Source organism: Erpetoichthys calabaricus, chromosome 4 (genome assembly GCF_900747795.2).
Source record: "Erpetoichthys calabaricus chromosome 4, fErpCal1.3, whole genome shotgun sequence".
NCBI lineage: Eukaryota > Metazoa > Chordata > Cladistia > Polypteriformes > Polypteridae > Erpetoichthys > Erpetoichthys calabaricus.
In genome coordinates this window covers 12,218,339-12,237,183 of record NC_041397.2, presented here as the reverse complement: position 1 = coordinate 12,237,183, position 18,845 = coordinate 12,218,339, and positions in this window count along the sequence as shown.

Sequence of the window (18,845 nt, the reverse complement as noted above, 5' to 3'; positions counted from 1 at the left end):
GCTGAAATTTGGCAGGCTCATTCCTTACAGCTTACTTACAAAAGTTAAGCAGGTTTCATTTAGAAATTCTACGCGCAACGGTCATAACGGTTGACAATGTCCGCCATGTTAAACTATCTTATTTATGGCCCCATCTTCACGAAATTTGGTAGGCAGCTTCCCTGCGCTAACCGAAACCGATGTACGTACTTATTTCAGTGGTATGACGCCACTGTCGGCCGCCATATTGAACTTTCCAACGGTCTTTGTTACTTATGGGCCCATCTTTAAGAAATTTGGTATGCGGGTTCCCAACGCTAACTGAATCCTACTTACATACATATATACGTCCATAGCCTGCAGCTCGGTCGCCGTGTGAGGTGGCGTTGGGTCCCCCATCCCCACGCCTCCCACGTAGTTGGCTGCCTGCCTATATAACGCCGTCCGTCGCTCCGGTCTCTTCATTCCCTTCCTTGCTTCGCCACGGTATTCACGTCTCCCTGCTGATAACTGCAGCCTTTTTATTTAATCCACGGCTTCTCCGCTGTTTTATTGTTCGTTTACGATTATAGTTATTGTGTAGGTATTTTAGACTTAGTTTACATTGTTCCGGTACCCATTTCCTTTATTGTTCCAACCGTACCCCCATTAACATGTCAATCGAGGTGATCACCATCGATCAAAGAACTGTCACTTACCGAGTGGTTTCCATGCCCGGAGATGACGACTGCCTTTTCCATTCTCTGTGTTACATATTGCACGGCCATATCAGGCTCACTCTTGATATCCGGAGGAACATTGTGTCTTATGTATTGAATGACTGGGACAGGTTCAAGGTGTGGACTGATGATGGTACAGGAGATAATTATACTACACCGGAGCACTAGAAGAGTGAAATGCTTAAGCCCTTCACCTATGGTTCTGCATGTGAGTTGATGGCTGCCACTGAACTGTTCGGTTGTCACTTTCAAGTGTACCGAAATGGCCAAATATTTTACACCTTTGGACAACCGCCAATGCCTCTTACAAAGTCTTCTTCAAAATGTTTACCCTAATCTACAAAATCTCCATGAAAACTACGTGTCATGGTTGAGGGAGAGAGCTATCCTGACACCAAGAAATGACATGACCACGAATATAAACCACATTTTACTTCAAGAACTACCTTCACAACCGAAAAAACATATCAATCTGTGGATTCAGTTGTAGAAGTGGAAGACGTGGTGCACTATCCGGTAGAGTTTCTCCACACTCTGAATCCTCCAGGCACTCCTGAGCATAATCTAATTTTGAAGGGTGGGGCACCAATAATGTTACTGAGAAACTTACAGCCACCGAAACTTTGTGACGGCACGAGACTTCAGGTCACATGTCTGCAAAAGAACCTCATTGAGGCGACTATTTTTACTGGCAGTGGCTCAGGGGAGAGAGTTTTTATTCCTCACATTCCCGTTATACCCTCTGATCTCCCATTTCAATTCAAACGCCTCCAATTTCCAGTAAGGCTCTGCTTCGCAATGACAATTAATAAGTCTCAGGGACAGACCCTACAAAAGGTTGGCATTGATTTGAAGCAGGACTGCTTTTCACATAGCAAACTGTACGTTGCATGCTCAAGAGTAAGCTCAGTGCACAGCTTGGTCATATTACAACCGGTGGGCCGAACTGACAACGTGGTATACAAAGAGATCCTTACCAAATAATTATTGGTATATTGTCCCTCAGTTTAAAAAGGTTTACTTTTCTTCTTAATAAAAATTTTAAGGCAGTACTTCGCCACTGCGAAGCGCGGGTATTTTGCTAGTGTTTAATAAGTAATAAATGACTACAAATGTTGCTGATGTGCCCCTCTGTTGAAATGACAAATGCAATGCATTTTATTACTATAAATGTTTGTAGTGCAACATCTGCTGGAATGACAGAAACATAACAATCAGATGAACACACAGTCACAGACACTTGTCCTTTTGTTAAGGTGGACGAGCTGTGCTGTCCATCTAAGGCAGGCTGAAATAATCAACGTAGACCTCAGTGTTAAGTTTGCAGTGCCTCATACAATGCATGTGCCTCTGATATAAGCCATTTGATATGGGATTCATAAAAGCAGTGTTACTGTTAGTGTTGCGTCATCTGCTGGAATGACAAACGCAATGCATTTTAATACTAAAAATGTTTCTGATGCGCCATCTTTTGGTACAGCAGAGACATAGCAACAAAGTTTGGTGTTATTTGAAGAAAAATGTGGTACATTTTTGGGGTCAGGGTGACACTTAGCAATACACTCTACTCGAAATGAATCGTAAATAGATGTTTGTGTTATGAAAAATTCACGTTATGAGGGATTTTTTAGGAGCGGATGAGCCCCTTCTTCAAGCGGAGGAAGCCTACACGCTTCTATCACGAAAATGTCACGGCTTTAAGCTGCAGTCACGTACTTTAATGACTTTAATGTGACTCACAGGGGAATTGTTATAAAGCAGCATGGTGTTAACAATACAATGGGAAGTTCATCTGTTTTGATCTTGCCCTACATTTATGAATCTCTGTTCACGGGATATGCCATCCCTCATATGCTCTGCCAAGCCTCTAATCCAGCCATCTTCAGTTCCTGCTTGTTTTGGGTGGCTTGTCCCCTTATGTTCAGCATATGGGAGGCCTGCTCAGTTGGATTTAAATCAGGTGACTGCCTTGGCCATTCAGGAATTTTCCTTTTTTTAGCTTTGATAAACTCCTGTGTGGCCTCAGCAGTATGTCGGGCTCATTATCTTGTTGTAGGATGATGCGCTGTCCAGTGAGTTTGGAGACATTAACTGGAACTTGACAAGATCAGATGTTCCTACACACGTTCACGGGATATGCCATCCCTCACACCCTCTCTTTCTTTCCACTTCTCGTTGCCTTTCACGTTGGACATTCCAGCCCAATGTGGACGGCGTGATGCACAGACGTATGCTGCACACTTTACTGTAGTAGTAGTAGTAGTAGTAGTAGTAGAGCTTTATTGTCATCCTAACAATATACTTACAGTACACAGTGGGACGAAATATCGTCCTCCAGAGTCAAAAGATGCAGTACACAAGATATATATATATATATATATATATATATATATATATACAGTGGTGTGAAAAACTATTTGCCCCCTTCCTGATTTCTTATTCTTTTGCATGTTTGTCACACAAAATGTTTCTGATCATCAAACACATTTAACCATTAGTCAAATATAACACAAGTAAACACAAAATGCAGTTTTTAAATGATGGTGTTTATTATTTAGGGAGAAAAAAAAATCCAAACCTACATGGCCCTGTGTGAAAAAGTAATTGCCCCCTTGTTAAAAAATAACCTAACTGTGGTGTATCACACCTGAGTTCAATTTCCGTAGCCACCCCCAGGCCTGATTACTGCCACACCTGTTTCAATCAAGAAATCCCTTAAATAGGAGCTGCCTGACACAGAGAAGTAGACCAAAAGCACCTCAAAAGCTAGACATCATGCCAAGATCCAAAGAAATTCAGGAACAAATGAGAACAGAAGTAATTGAGATCTATCAGTCTGGTAAAGGTTATAAAGCCATTTCTAAAGCTTTGGGACTCCAGCGAACCACAGTGAGAGCCATTATCCACAAATGGCAAAAACATGGAACAGTGGTGAACCTTCCCAGGAGTGGCCGGCCGACCAAAATTACCCCAAGAGCGCAGAGACGACTCATCCGAGAGGTCACAAAAGATCCCAGGACAACGTCTAAAGAACTGCAAGCCTCACTTGCCTCAATTAAGGTCAGTGTTCACGACTCCACCATAAGAAAGAGACTGGGCAAAAGCGGCCTGCATGGCAGATTTCCAAGACGCAAACCACTGTTAAGCAAAAAGAACATTAGGGCTCGTCTCAATTTTGCTAAGAAACATCTCAATGATTGCCAAGACTTTTGGGAAAATACCTTGTGGACTGATGAGACAAAAGTTGAACTTTTTGGAAGGCAAATGTCCCGTTACATCTGGCGTAAAAGGAACACAGCATTTCAGAAAAAGAACATCATACCAACAGTAAAATATGGTGGTGGTAGTGTGATGGTCTGGGGTTGTTTTGCTGCTTCAGGACCTGGAAGGCTTGCTGTGATAGATGGAACCATGAATTCTACTGTCTACCAAAAAATCCTGAAGGAGAATGTCCGGCCATCTGTTCGTCAACTCAAGCTGAAGCGATCTTGGGTGCTGCAACAGGACAATGACCCAAAACACACCAGCAAATCCACCTCTGAATGGCTGAAGAAAAACAAAATGAAGACTTTGGAGTGGCCTAGTCAAAGTCCTGACCTGAATCCAATTGAGATGCTATGGCATGACCTTAAAAAGGCGGTTCATGCTAGAAAACCCTCAAATAAAGCTGAATTACAACAATTTTGCAAAGATGAGTGGGCCAAAATTCCTCCAGAGCGCTGTAAAAGACTCATTGCAAGTTATCGCAAACGCTTGATTGCAGTTATTGCTGCTAAGGGTGGCCCAACCAGTTATTAGGTTCAGGGGGCAATTACTTTTTCACACAGGGCCATGTAGGTTTGGATTTTTTTTCTCACTAAATAATAAAAACCACCATTTACAAACTGCATTTTGTGTTTACTTGTGTTATATTTGACTAATGGTTAAATGTGTTTGATGGTCAGAAACATTTTGTGTGACAAACATGCAAAAGAATAAGAAATCAGGAAGGGGGCAAATAGTTTTTCACACCACTGTATATATATATATATATATATATATGGGGGAAATAGTTTACTGTCAAATAAATGCAAAGAGTACACGACACGTGTTTCGCCCTCATTCTGGGCTCATCAGGCGTACAAACTCCACTGCACTCCCTCTCGGGAATCGAACCTCGGACATCAGCGCCAGAGGCGATGCCCCTAACGTTGCGCCACGGCGTGTGGTTCGTTTATTTGACAGCATGTAGATCGGGGTAATTACATTCACGGCATTCGTAGTCTGTGTCACAATCTGATTGTATGGGTGGTTACCTACAAGGTAACGCTTGTGGTTGGCCAGCAATCTGCTAACATCCGCCACGGTGCCCTCAGTTTGTGAGGAGCAGATCATAGAATGGTTGAAATAGTTTACTGTCAAATAAATGCAACATCGCCTCTGGCGCTGACGTCCGAGGTTCGATTCCCGAGAGGGAGTGCAGTGGAGTGTGTACACCTGATGAGCCCAGAATGAGGGCGAAACACGTGTCGTGTACTCTTTGCATTTATTTGACAGTAAACTATCTCAACCATTCTATGATCTGCTCCTCACAAACTGAGGGCACCGTGGCGGATGTTAGCAGATTGCTGGCCAACCACAAGCGTTACCTGGTAGGTAACCACCCATACAATCAGATTGTGACACAGACTTCGAATGCCGTAAATATATATATATATATAACTAAAAAACATATACAGTATTAAGTAGTATTATGTAATCCAGAGAGTGTGTGGAGTAGAGAGTCCAGTGTGGAGGAGGGCAGCATGGTGTTCAGGAGCCGGACTGCTTGGAGAAAGAAACTATTGCACAATCTCGCAGACCTGCTCCTGATGCTGCAGAGTCGTCTTCCAGATGGAAGAGGAGTAAACAGTTGGTGGGAGGGGTGGTGGGGGTCAGCCATGATGCTAGTGGCTTTATGAAGGCAGCGTGAGGTGTAGATCTCCTGCAGACTGGGTAGAGAGCTGCCAATGATGCACTCAGCAGTCCGCACAATCCTCTGAAGGGCTTTGCGGTCGGAGGCATGGCAGTTTCCATACCAGACTGTAATACAGCTGGTCAGGATGCTCTCTATGGTGCCTCTGTAGAAGGTGGTAAGTATGGGTTTAGGGAGGTGCACCTTCTTCAGTCGTCGCAGGAAGTAAAGACGCTGCTGGGCTCTGTCTCACTGTCTCACGCTGCCTACTTGCCTTTGTCCATCGGACATTCCCACCCTCTTGTGATGGGTGCCTGGTGACATTATGCCCAGCAGTTATAAGTTGTAACTTCTTTGACTCTGTTTGAATCGGGGAGAGATCTTATATTTACTTGTACTTTTGATACTTAAGCGCACTTAATGTCAGACATTAACTTTAAAACTTTTATTCCAGTAGTCGGCACGGGGCAACTTTTACTGGCACTTGAGTCCCTTTTCTGAGAGATGCTTCTACTTTTGTCCAAGTGTGGCTTGTAGGTACCTTTTACAACTTTGCACACTGTTGTGGGGTACAAAATCTGTACATTTTGGTTTATATTTCCATTATATTTTGTTCAAGACAAGACAACAGATGAACTACATTCAGGACAAATCAAAGCAGGTCTTTTTTCTCAGTTATACCTCACTTTTAAAACAACTGTTCCAGCAAAGAAAGGAAGACATGCTGGTGGCTCAATTACTTCATAACCTGAGAAAGGATGGACATCTAATTATTTTACAGCCTGGGAAAGGAAGATCTGCCAACACCTCAGAGAACATAAAAGGTTTTATTGTTTGGGAAAACAGACAGTGAATTAATTCTTCATATTGACAGCCAGCCAATCAGAATATCTAACAATCACATCTTGCAAAACCCCCTGGTACAATTTTAGAATAAATATGCCTCGTCTGAGGAGCGAGTAGGGAAGTGGTGGCTCTGAGGCTAGGGATCTGCACCGGTAATCGGAAGGTTGCCGGTTCGAATCCCGTAAATGCCAATAGGGACTCTGCTCTGTTGGGCCCTTCAGCAAGGCCCTTAACCTGCAATTGCTGAGCGCTTTGAGTAGTGAGAAAAGCGCTATATAAATGCAAAGAATTATTATTATTATTAAGTAAAGAGTAAGGAAGAAGAACGGATGAAGACGTCACTGCTCGTCAGTAAAGCATCGTGAACATTGATTGCTAGATCACGAGCCGCCTGCAACATTCATCCTTGTCATCTGTAACTTTTTTGTAAGCTTTTTCTAAAGACTATATATATCCAGACTTTCCTATCAGTACCTATTTTCTATTATTCTTTGTTCCAGTGGTATTATTAATGTAATAACCATGCTGCTTTTAACTTTCTTTGCTTTGTCTTAATGTCTTTAGAGTGATTGAAATAATAAGGTGGATTTCTTTGAGCGGGCGGCACGGTGGCGCAGTGGGTAGCGCTGCTGCCTCGCAGTTGGGAGACCTGGGTTCGCTTCCCGGGTCCTCCCTGAGTGGAGTTTGCATGTTCTCCCCGTGTCTGCGCGGGTTTCCTCCAGGCGCTCCGGTTTCCTCCCACAGTCCAAAGACATGCAGGTTAGGTGGTTTGGCGATTCTAAATTGGCCCTAGTGTGTGGTTTGTGTGTGTCCTGCGGTGGGTTGGCACCCTGCCCAGGATTGGTTCCCTGCCTTGTGCCCAGTGTTGGATGGGATTGGCTCCAGCAGACCCCCCGTGACCCTGTGTTCGGATTCAGCGGGTTGGAAAATGGATGGATGGATGGATTTCTTTGAGCACCTGGTGCAGTCGGAGGTTTGCCATTACCACTGTGCTGCGAGGTTTATTAAGGCTGAGGATGAGAGCTCCCGCAGTGGGTAGCACTGCTGCCTCGCAGTTGGGAGATCTGGGGACCTGGGTTCGCTTCCCGGGTCCTCCCTGCGTGGAGTTTGCATGTTCTCCCCGTGTCTGTGTGGGTTTCCTCCGGGCGCTCCGGTTTCCTCCCACAGTCCAAAGACATGCAGGTTAGGTGGATTGGCGATTCTAAATTGGCCCTAGTGTGTGCTTGGTGTGTGGGTGTGTTTGTGTGTGTCCTGCGGTGGGTTGGCACCCTGCCCGGGATTGGTTCCTGCCTTGTGCCCTGTGTTGGCTGGGATTGGCTCCAGCAGACCCCCGTGACCCTGTGTTCGGATTCAGCGGGTTGGAAAATGGATGGATGGATGGATGAGAGCTCCATTCAGTAGTAGAGGAACAGGACGTAAAGAAGGTATTCTTGGCTGATAAATGGTCTGTAGTGAAGGATGCTGAGCCTTTGTAAGTTTAAATGTATTCCTGTAGACCAAAAATAATGTTTAGCTCTGAGATATCATTAAAGCATTGTATGTTGTTCATGCCGATAACAAGTAAGTCTCTTGAAGTGCTGAGAGAGTGACAGGCTGTGTTACTCTTAAGGCACTTGTGTGGTTTAAAGTGCTAGAGATTAATCAGTGTGTGTGTGTGTGTGTGTGTGTCATTCATGGGGCACTGTTGAGGTGAGGGTCTGTGTGTATAGCTATGTATGTGTGTGTTCATCTTAAAGTGCAACAGTAGACCAACCTGATAACGAACTTGACGAGTACACTTACCCTTGGGAAAGCAGGTAAAAGGTAAGTGGAGGGAAATACTACGATAATACACACACATACGTCTTTTGATTCAATCTGGATTTTTTTATTTACATGAAATAGCATGGCAGCTGCAAACAGGCAATTGAACAGGAATGTATGCTTATCTGCGGTAAGGATCTGTGGCAAGTTGTTACTTCCAATTTCCTTTTGTGGCCACAAACATACCTCAGCAATGTGGAAGACGTGCTTTCTGCAATCAAAACCTCTTTGGCTTCAAGGTAGGCATAGTCAGGTAAGATTTTTATTCAGGCACTATAATATCTGGACACAGCGATGGCAGGTTTGTTAGAGCCGTAGTCATATCTAGGACTTTGTCACATATCCCTTGCATGCAATGACTGCTTGAAGTCTGCCATTCACAGACATCATCAGGTGCTGAGGGTCTTCTCTGGTGATGCTCTGCCAAGCCTCTAATGCAGCCATCTTCAGCTCCTGCTTGTTTTGGGGGGGCTTGTCCCCTTATGTTCAGCATATGGGAGGCCTGCTCAGTTGGTTTTTAAATCGGGTGACTGGCTTGGCCATTCAGGAGTTTTCCTTTTTTTAGCTTTGATAAACTCCTGTGTGGCCTCAGCAGTACATCGGGCTCATTATCTTGTTGTAGGATGACGCGCCGTCCAGTGAGTTTGGAGACATTAACTGGAACTTGACAAGATCAGATGTTTCTACACACCTCAGAATTCATTGTGCCGTCAGCAGTTCCATCATCAGTGAAGAGACGTGTGCCAGCCATACATGCCAAAGTCATAACACCCCCAGCACCACCATGTTTAACAGATGAGGTGGTCTGCTTTGGATCATGGAAAGTTCCTTTTTTTTCTCCACACTTTGCTCTGACCATCGCTCTGATATAGCAGATTCATCTTTGTCTCTTCTGTCCACAAGACCTTTACCCAGAATTCTGCAGGCTGTCCTTCTTCACAAACTGTAATCTGGCCATCCTGTTTTTGTGGTGCTCATCTTGCAGTGTGTCCTCTGTGTTTCTGTTCTGCTGATAGTTGTCACACACATCGGCCTCCTGAAGACTGTGTATGATCTGTCAGGCAGGCGTTTGTTGCTTTTTCATGACCATAGTGAGGATTCTTCTGTCACCAGCAGTGGAGGTCTTCTTAGGCCTACCAGCCCCTCTTTGTGATTACTGAGCCCACCAGTGTGTTCTTTCTTCTTCATGATATTCCAGACAGTTGATTTTGGTTATCCTATGGTGTTACTGGTGTTGCCATTAGTTTTGTTTTTGTTTTTCAGCCTCATAATGGCTTCATTGACTATCATTGGTACAGCTTGTAGCGGGGCCACATAGGTATTGTTGTTTATGGTGTTTGCACCAGGTGGCGTCTCGTCACAGAACCCCATTTAAACTAATATGTGTCTGCTTAAATGTTTCAGTTACATCCGGCTCTTCATTATTTAAACGATTAGGAGGGAAAGAAGAGGAGGAAGGAAAGAGACGGAGATTTCAATTATCAACAACCGATCAACTCAGCTAGAAGAAGTGGCCGGGGAGAGGGAAGTCTGGGCATCTCTGCTCAAGCTGCTGCCCCCGCGACCCGACCTCGGATAAGCGGGAGACAATGGATGGATGGATGGATGGACCTCCGATCAACATTATTCTTCTATTATTTATATCGCGCCTGGTTCCAGTTTGCTTCTCATTCCGCCGAAATCACGACAACACCATCATCGGCAGAAACCCCAGGGTTGGACACTATTATCCACCATTCGCAGAGGAAGCACGGTGAGGTTGTTCTGTTTTACTCGGGAGATTCAAGCACATCCATTTTTGATCAGTCATCCGTATTCTGGACAGTGATTTACCCGGACTCAATTTCACGTTCATTGTCATTCAGTACTCATCCATAAGAAATAATGGAAACTCAGATGATTTGTTCCACAACCCAAAACTATTCATATAAAAATGATTAATACAAAATATAAAGTAAAAAATACATAAAACAAATTAACCTGCACTTTACCTTTGAAAAGAATCATGGCTGGTGAGAGTGAGTTTCTAAACTCTTGTGGGATTCCACCCAACGGGACGACACGCGGAAGAGCGTCCCAAAGCAATCGCAGTCTCCCAGCACTGTAGCAGTTCACCGTAAAAGCGAATCCGAAAAGATCACAGACATGCTATAAGCGTCTGCCGTCGATGGGTGATACGAGGAACAAGGAACATTATAAACGCGCAGGGCCCTGCCTGACTGCTGTGTCTGATTCAAGCTAAATAAAGCTGGCGTTGCTGAAGTACTGAGACTCAGCTTTGTGTTTTAGTGTGCAAGACGGGGACTCGCACATCACAGCACACACAAGCGCGTGCGCACGAGTGAGCACACACACACACACACACACACGCACAAACATGCGCGCGCACACACACATACACAAACACGCGCGCGCGCACACACAGTGACAATGCTAATGCTGCAGTAAACAGTATAGGCTCTTCTGGATGTTTACTATGAGTGAAGCACGCCGACTCAGACAGAGAATAGGAGACGATTACCCACAATCCCACAGCGAGAGAGAGAAGAACCATCAGCTCAGTTGTGATCACATGACGCTCAGCAGACAAAGCGTATACAAACTACTCGTACTGCAAGACCTCGCTCGTTTATCAAGTCAAAATTGATTAAAAATTTTTGCTCGTCTTGCAAGACACTCGTAAACCAAGTTACTCGCAAACCGAGGTTCCACTGTATTTGTGTTTTGTGTTTGTTATACGTTTGCAGGGGCAAGGGAGGTTTTGTTATTGTATATGTGGTGTTTTCACTTTGCTGCTTTGGTGGAGGGATATATATATAGATATATTTTACGTTTTGGATGTGTATTCTTGTGTCTGTCATTGTGTTTCATTTAATATATTCCTACACTAATTTTACATATCTGCTCTTGTTTTCGTCAATTGGGGAGGAGGGAAAATATTATTTGTCAGAGGTATGGCTTGGTATAGGTAGGTTTCCTCAGTAATTCATCCCGGCCACAAGTCCTGGTAGTGTGGCTGCTGGCTGGGTAAGGGGACGGCCATTACAAGCTCTTATCCTCATGTTGATCAATGGTGTCTGTAGTACTAGGGTGTTGTACCGTGTTAGCCATTATGAATGTAGAGAAAAGCCAAGCAAAATGACACCTTTTATTGGCTAACTAGAAAGATTACAATATGCAAGCTTTCGAGGCAACTCAGGCCCCTTCTTCAGGCAAGATGTAACATCTTGCCTGAAGAAGGGGCCTGAGTTGCCTCGAAAGCTTGCATATTGTAATCTTTCTAGTTAGCCAATAAAAGGTGTCATTTTGCTTGGCTTTTCTCTACATCAATGGTGTCTAAAGACTCCAAAGGGTAGAAGCAGATCGAGTTAGATAGATAGATAGATAGATAGATAGATAGATAGATAGATAGATAGATAGATAGATAGATAGATAGATAGATAGATAGATAGATAGATAGATAGATACTTTACTTTACTTTACTCCCGCAGCAGCATACTGATAAAAAGAATATTAAATTAAAGAGTGATAACAATGCAGGTATACAGACAGACAATAACTTTGTATAATGTTAACGTTTACCCCCCCGGGTGGAACTGAAGAGTCGCATAGTGTGGGGGAGGAACGATCTCCTCAGTCTGTCAGTGGAGCAGGACGGTGACAGCAGTCTGTCATGAAGCTGCTCCTCTGTCTGGAGATGATCCTGTTCAGTGGATGCAGTGGATTCTCCATGATTGACAGAAGTCTGCTGAGCGCCCGTCGCTCTGCCACGGTTGTCAAACTGTCCAGCTCCGTGCCTACAATAGAGCCTGCCTTCCTCACCAGTTTGTCCAGGCGTGAGGCGTCCTTCTTCTTTATGCTGCCTCCCCAGCACACCACCACGTAGAAGAGGGCGCTCGCCACAACTGTCTGATAGAACATCTGCAGCATCTTATTGCAGATGTTGAAGGACGCCAGCCTTCTAAGGAAGTATAGTCGTCTCTGTCCTCTTTTACACAGAGCATCAGTATTGGCAGTCCAGTCCAATTTATCATCCAGCTGCACTCCCAGGTATTTATAGGTCTGCACCCTCTGCACATAGTCACCTCTGATGATCACGGGGTCCATGAGGGGTCTGGGTCTCCTAAAATCCACCACCAGCTCCTTGGTTTTGCTGGTGTTCAGGTGTAGGTGGTTTGAGTCGCACCATTTAACAAAGTCCTTGATTAGGTTCCTATACTCCTCCTCCTGCCCACTCCTGATGCAGCCCACGATAGCAGTGTCATCAGTGAACTTTTGCATGTGGCAGGACTCCGAGTTGTATTGGAAGTCCGATGTATATAGGCTGAACAGGACCGGAGAAAGTACAGTCCCCTGCGGCGCTCCTGTGCTGCTGACCACAATGTCAGACCTGCAGTTCCCGAGACGCACATACTGAGGTCTGTCTTTAAGATAGTCCACGATCCATGTCACCAGGTATGAATCTACTCCCATCTCTGTCAGCTTGTCCCTAAGGAGCAGAGGTTGGATTGTGTTAAAGGCGCTAGAGAAGTCTAGAAACATAATTCTTACAGCACCACTGCCTCTGTCCAAGTGGGAGAGGGATCGGTGTAGCATGTAGATGAAGATGAAGCCATGAAACCCACCTGAGGAATCACAGACACCTGTGTAGAAAAATGTTGTGTGTCCGAAATGTCTGCAACTCCCCTTCGATGAAAGTCTGCAATTTGCACTTTAATCGCAATGTTGGAATTATTTGATTTGTAAATTTCAACTATGGAGCAGAGGGGGAAATCAAGGAGAAATGTGTCTTTGTCCCAAACATCATGGAGGGCGCTGTAGATGTACAGAATTTTAGGTAACACAATGTTGTTTTTAAAGGTGCTTTATAAATAAAATGTATTTGCTTGCTTTGCTTCCACGAGGCTTCATACCACCAGCTGAGCATCAGTTCAATGACATTCTCACTACCTGGGATCGGGAACACTCCACCCAAAAGTGATGTTTTTATTATATGTTACTTACCCCATGTAGTTAGTGGTGTTGGCCAAGGAAAAAACGTGACCTTGTGTTTTCATGGAGAACAAATCTAAGCAACTCTCTGACAGAATGAGACCCACAGGCAGCCAGCACTGTACAACATCGAGCAAATCTAAAATAGCCCTGAAAAAATTGTCATGTCACTTGTGTCCCATAGTCCTCATGTCAAATCACCCAATCGTATACTCGCATTAGATGTACATAAGTGAAAGAGCTGTGTGTGTGTGTGTGTGTGTGTGTGTGTGTATGGAGTAGTCCGCTCTGCTCACCCTCAAACACAGCCACTAGATGGAGCAAGCATGCACTTTTACTTTTTGTCGGAGTTTGCATGCGGCTCACTTCTCAGTACGAAAAGCACCGAGCAACAACGACATCGTGCTAATGACACAAATGAAGAGACACGATGTCAAAACGAAGCAAACGCCGCAGCGCCACAACGTGCGAGTGAAATGCCTCAGTAATGGAAGGCAAAGCTTGAAGTTGTCACTAAAAACATTGTCTCTCTGGAGGTATTTTCTTAAGAGAAAGATTAGTAAGACTCACACACCAGTGATTCAGCTAAGATATGGTATGGCCGGCGTCTTCCTGCAAAAGCCAGTGGCACAGCAAGCACAGGTGGGTCCACGTCCTCTGCACTGGATCATTCTTAAGAATTAGCTGACGCCTCTCCAAGTTCACAAATACACTAAAACTTCTAGGGAGTGTGACGATGCGGGTTCTACTCCATGCACCCATACAGCACCGTCGGTAATGTCACCGATGAGCTAGGTAGTGAGGCACAACAAAGCTAGTGGATGGTGCAAAAGTGTAAAGTGCAACAGCAAATAAAACAAGGTGTTCACAATAAAGTGCAGAGCTTCACAATCCTTAAATAAATAATCCAATAAAATTGAAACTTGGAGGTTAAAAAAAAAAACAATAAATAAATCCTTTAAAACGAAGTTAAAACAACGGCTGGAAGCTGTCCATTAAATCAAAGCCCGGTGCCTTTCTACCGGTGACTCCCCTGCTTCTCCCATCCAGGCTATGCACCAGGAGAGTCGTTCTACCTGCTGGTGACCTTCTCTCTCCGTTCTGATCTGGAGGCTTCCCGATCCCTGGCTTCAGTTCAGCTCTCTCCAGACCGAGACTTGGGTTACCCCCAACGGCCAGGACGCCCACGCTGGGGAATCCACTTCCCAAGCCTCCCGACTCCCGCTGTCCTCTGCGGTGAGCCATCCTTCTTCTGGTCACTCCCGCTCCTCACAAAATGCTCAGCGGAAGCGACCACAATCGACTGCCCTCGATGTTGGCCAAACACCCCACTAGGGCTCAACTGTCCAGCTGCACGTGAGCCTGCTCACTCTCTCGCATCGGCTATCCTCTCCCTGCTTCCTGCCTTCTTCTTCAGCAACCTCCGTTCGTCTTTTCTTTTTTCTTTCTTCCTTTTTTTTTCATCTCTTCCTGATAGACGCCTCGCACTTCTATTTATCACGTGGACGTGGATCAGCTGTGGCAATCAGCAGCTCCCGGGAACAATCACGGATGGGGACGACTCCTCACCTGTGCACTTAAGTGAGAAGCGCCCACATCACGAACTCCCCGGGAACCGCTCGGCCACACACCATCACGGCCCCTCGCTAAGCCGCGAGTGTGGCGATTCTTTATTTTAAAAAGTGGCCTTTTTGACATGAGTTGTGGACCCGCTACACCACAGGGAGTCTTTGGGTTGTTTTTTTGTCCCGAAGACCACATTCAGCTAGTATAATAAAAAAATGAAATAAATAAAAATGATTGTTTAATAAATAGCTCCAGAAAATGAAAGTATTCCACAAACAGGAGGCTCCTTCACATGGGATTGCACTTCTGCATTCTGAGACAGGACTCTTGACCAATGAATGAGGGGGAGAGGCAGGTCTTCCATTCCTGTGACTACGGATTCATGGGGGTTAGGGGCGCAGGACCCCCGCAAATGTAAACATCTGCAAATACGTTCAATAAAGCAGATAAACACGCAGTTAACTCCTACATGGCTCATTACGCCGACTCATTAATGCCGTAACAGTGAGCAACCACAGCAGCTGACCTTACATATCAACAACAACATTTATTTATATAGCACATTTTCATACAAAAAGTAGCTCAAAGTGCTTTACATAATGAAGAAAAGAAGAATAAAAGACAAATAAGAAATTAAAATAAGACAACCTTAGTTAACATAAAAAGGAGTAAGGTCCGATGGCCAGGGTGGACAGAAAAAACAAAAAAAAACTCCAGAAGGCTGGAGAAAAAAATAAAATCTGTAGGGGTTCCAATAACACAACCTTTTCTCGTAGGGTCGTGTGATAAGTGGTCCATGGCGGAACACAGATTCTAAATAAATAATCGCGACCTCAGCATCAAGCATCAGGTGTGCATGTGCGTAAGTGTGCTTCGCTGTTGGCAGGTTTGGGGTGGCTGGCAGATCATGCATACAACGTACGAATGCAAACAGATCAGTCTGATGTCTCATTCTTACCTTGGGGGGACTGGCGAATCACACTTGCACCCTAATCAGGCAGGTCAATATATAGTAAGGTCCATAAATATTTGGACAGAGACAACTGTTTTTCTAATTTTGGTTCTGTACTTTACCACAATGAATTTTAAATGAAACAACTCAGATGCAGCTGACGTGAAGACTTTCAGCTTTAATTCAGTGGGATGAACAAAATGATTGCATAAAAATGTGAGGCAACTAAAGCATTTTGTGAACACAATCCCTTCATTTCAGGGGCTCAAAAGTAATTGGACAATTGACTCTTTGGCTATTTCATGGGCAGGTGTGGGCAAGTCCGTCGTTATGTCATTATCAATTAAGCAGATAAAAGGCCTGGAGTTGATTTGAGGTGTGGTGCTTGCATGTGGAAGATTTTGCTGTGAACAGACAACATGCGGTCAAAGGAGCTCTCCATGCAGGTGAAAGAAGCCACCTTTAAACTGTGAAAACAGAAAAAACCCATCTGAGAAATTGCTACAATATTACGAGTGGCAAAATCTACAGTTTGGTACATCCTGAGAAAGAAAGCAAGCACTGGTGAACTCAGCAACGCAAAAAGACCTGGACGTCCACGGAAGACAACAGTGGTGGATGATCGCAGAATCATTTCCATGGTGAAGAGAAACCCCTTCACAACAGCCAACCAAGTGAACAACACTCTCCAGGGGGTAGGCGGGCGTATCGATATCCAAGTCTACCGTAAAGAGAAGACTGCATGAAAGTAAATACAGAGGGTGCACTGCAAGGTGCAAGCCACTCATAAGCCTCAAGAATAGAAAGGCTAGATTGGACTTTGCTAAAGAACATCTGTAAAAGCCAGCACTGTTCTGGAAAAAACACTCTTTGGACAGATGAAACCAAGATCAACCTCTACCAGAATGATGGCAAGAAAAAAGTATGGAGAAGACGTGGAACAGCTCATTATCCAAAGCACACCACATCATCTGTAAAACACGGTTGAGGGAGGCAGTGTGATGGCTTGGGCGTGCATGGCTGCCAGTGGCACTGGGACACTCGTGTTTATTGATGATGTGACACAGGACAGAAGCAGACGAATGAATTCTGAGGTGTTCAGAGACATACTGTCTGCTCAAATCCAGCTAAATGCAGTCAAATTGATTCATGATACAGATGGACAATGACCCAAAACATACAGCCAAAGCAACCCAGGAGTTTATTAAAAGCAAAGAAGTGGAAAATTCTTGAATGGCCAAGTCAGTCACCTGATCTTAACCCAATTGAGCAGGCATTTCACTTGTTGAAGACTAAACTTCAGACAGAAAGGCCCACAAACAAACAGCAACTGAAAGCCGCTGCAGTAAAGGCCTGGCAGAGCATTAAAAAGGAGGAAACCCAGCATCTGGTGACGTCCAGGAGTTCAAGACGTCAGGCTGTCATTGCCAGCAAAGGGTTTTCAACCAAGTATTAGAAATGAACATTTTATTTCCAGTTATTTAATTTGTCCAATTACTTCTGAGCCCCTGAAATGAATGGATTGTGTTAAAAAAATACTTTAGTTGCCTCACATTTTTATGCAATCGTTTTGTTCACCCCACTGAATTAAAGCTGAAAGTCTGCACTTCAACTGCGTCTGAGTTGTTTCATTTAAAATTCATTGTGGTAACGTAGAGAACCAAAATTAGAAAAACGTTGTCTCTCTCCAAATATTTATGGACCTAACTGTAAGAGGAGGCTGACGGGGAGAAAAACTGGAAGAGAGAGAAGGAAAGAGGAGGAGGTTAAAACGGGAAAAAGAACGAGCGAGACGCAGAAGAAAGGCAGGTGGTTGGGTGTGAGCCTTGTGGGGAGGAGCCTGGGGCTGAAGAAGGGCCCCTTCTAGGGGGTAGGAGCGGCTCATTAGGTGGCGGGAGACATGAGTGTGGTGTGGCTCCCCATAGATGCCAAAATGGGGACCCGAGTCAGACATCAAAGGCTGACTGCACCTATCGGTGGGGCGTCTCCTCTGCTGTAACATCTCATGTGCGGAGGCAGCATTGGAGCTCATTGTTCTTTAAAGGAAGGAAGAACTGCCTCCGTGTTTTTATTGGATTTATTTATTTGGATATTTTAACTTCCACATTCTCCCCGATTGTATTGGATATTTAATGATTTGATGCACTGCACTTTCTGAACACTGTTTTGTTTTTGGATGTATCTATACATATTAATAAAAGGCAAAGCCCTCACTGACTCACTGATTGACTGACTCACTCATCACTAATTCTCGAACTTCCCGTGTAGGTGGAAGGCTGAAATTTGGCAGGCTCATTCCTTACAGCTTACTTACAAAAGTTAGGCAGGTTTCATTTCGAAATTCTACGCGTAATGGTCATAACTGGAACATATTTTTTGTCCATATACTGTAATGGAGGAGGCGGAGTCACGTATCGCGTCATCACGCCTCCTACGTAATCACGTGAACTAAAAACAAGGAAGAGATTTACAGCACGAGTCAAACGCGGGAACGAAGGTAAATGACGTTAATTTTTGACTGTCTTTTAATACTGTGTAAGCATACATATTAACACATGTGCAATTAAACGTGTGCATTTACGGGGTGATTTCTCAGGCTTAAAAGCTCGCCTTTTACTAAAAAGGTAAATGCAAAACTATTTTCAATCAGTTTATTGAAACGCTCCCGTTAAGGATTGCAATAACATATTCGCGAGATAAAAGAACGAAGTAGGGGGAAATGAAGGAAGAGCCACAAACAGCGAAGAGCAAAAAATTAATTAAACAGTTGAGAAGGGAGCGAGTAAAGCATACAAGCATGTTCATAAGGGAAACAAAGCACGGTGTAAAACGTAAGTTTAAATTAAGTTTATAGAAACGCTCCCGCTGCGGATTGCAATAACATATTCGCGAGATAAAAGTTTAATGAGAAGACACGAGGTATAAACGAACCACACGCCGTGGCGCAACGTTAGGGGCAACAGTTTCAACCATTCTATGATCTGCTTCTCGCAACTGAAAGACGGCACATGGCGGATGTTAGCCGACTTGCTGACCGCAACGTTAGGGGCTTCAA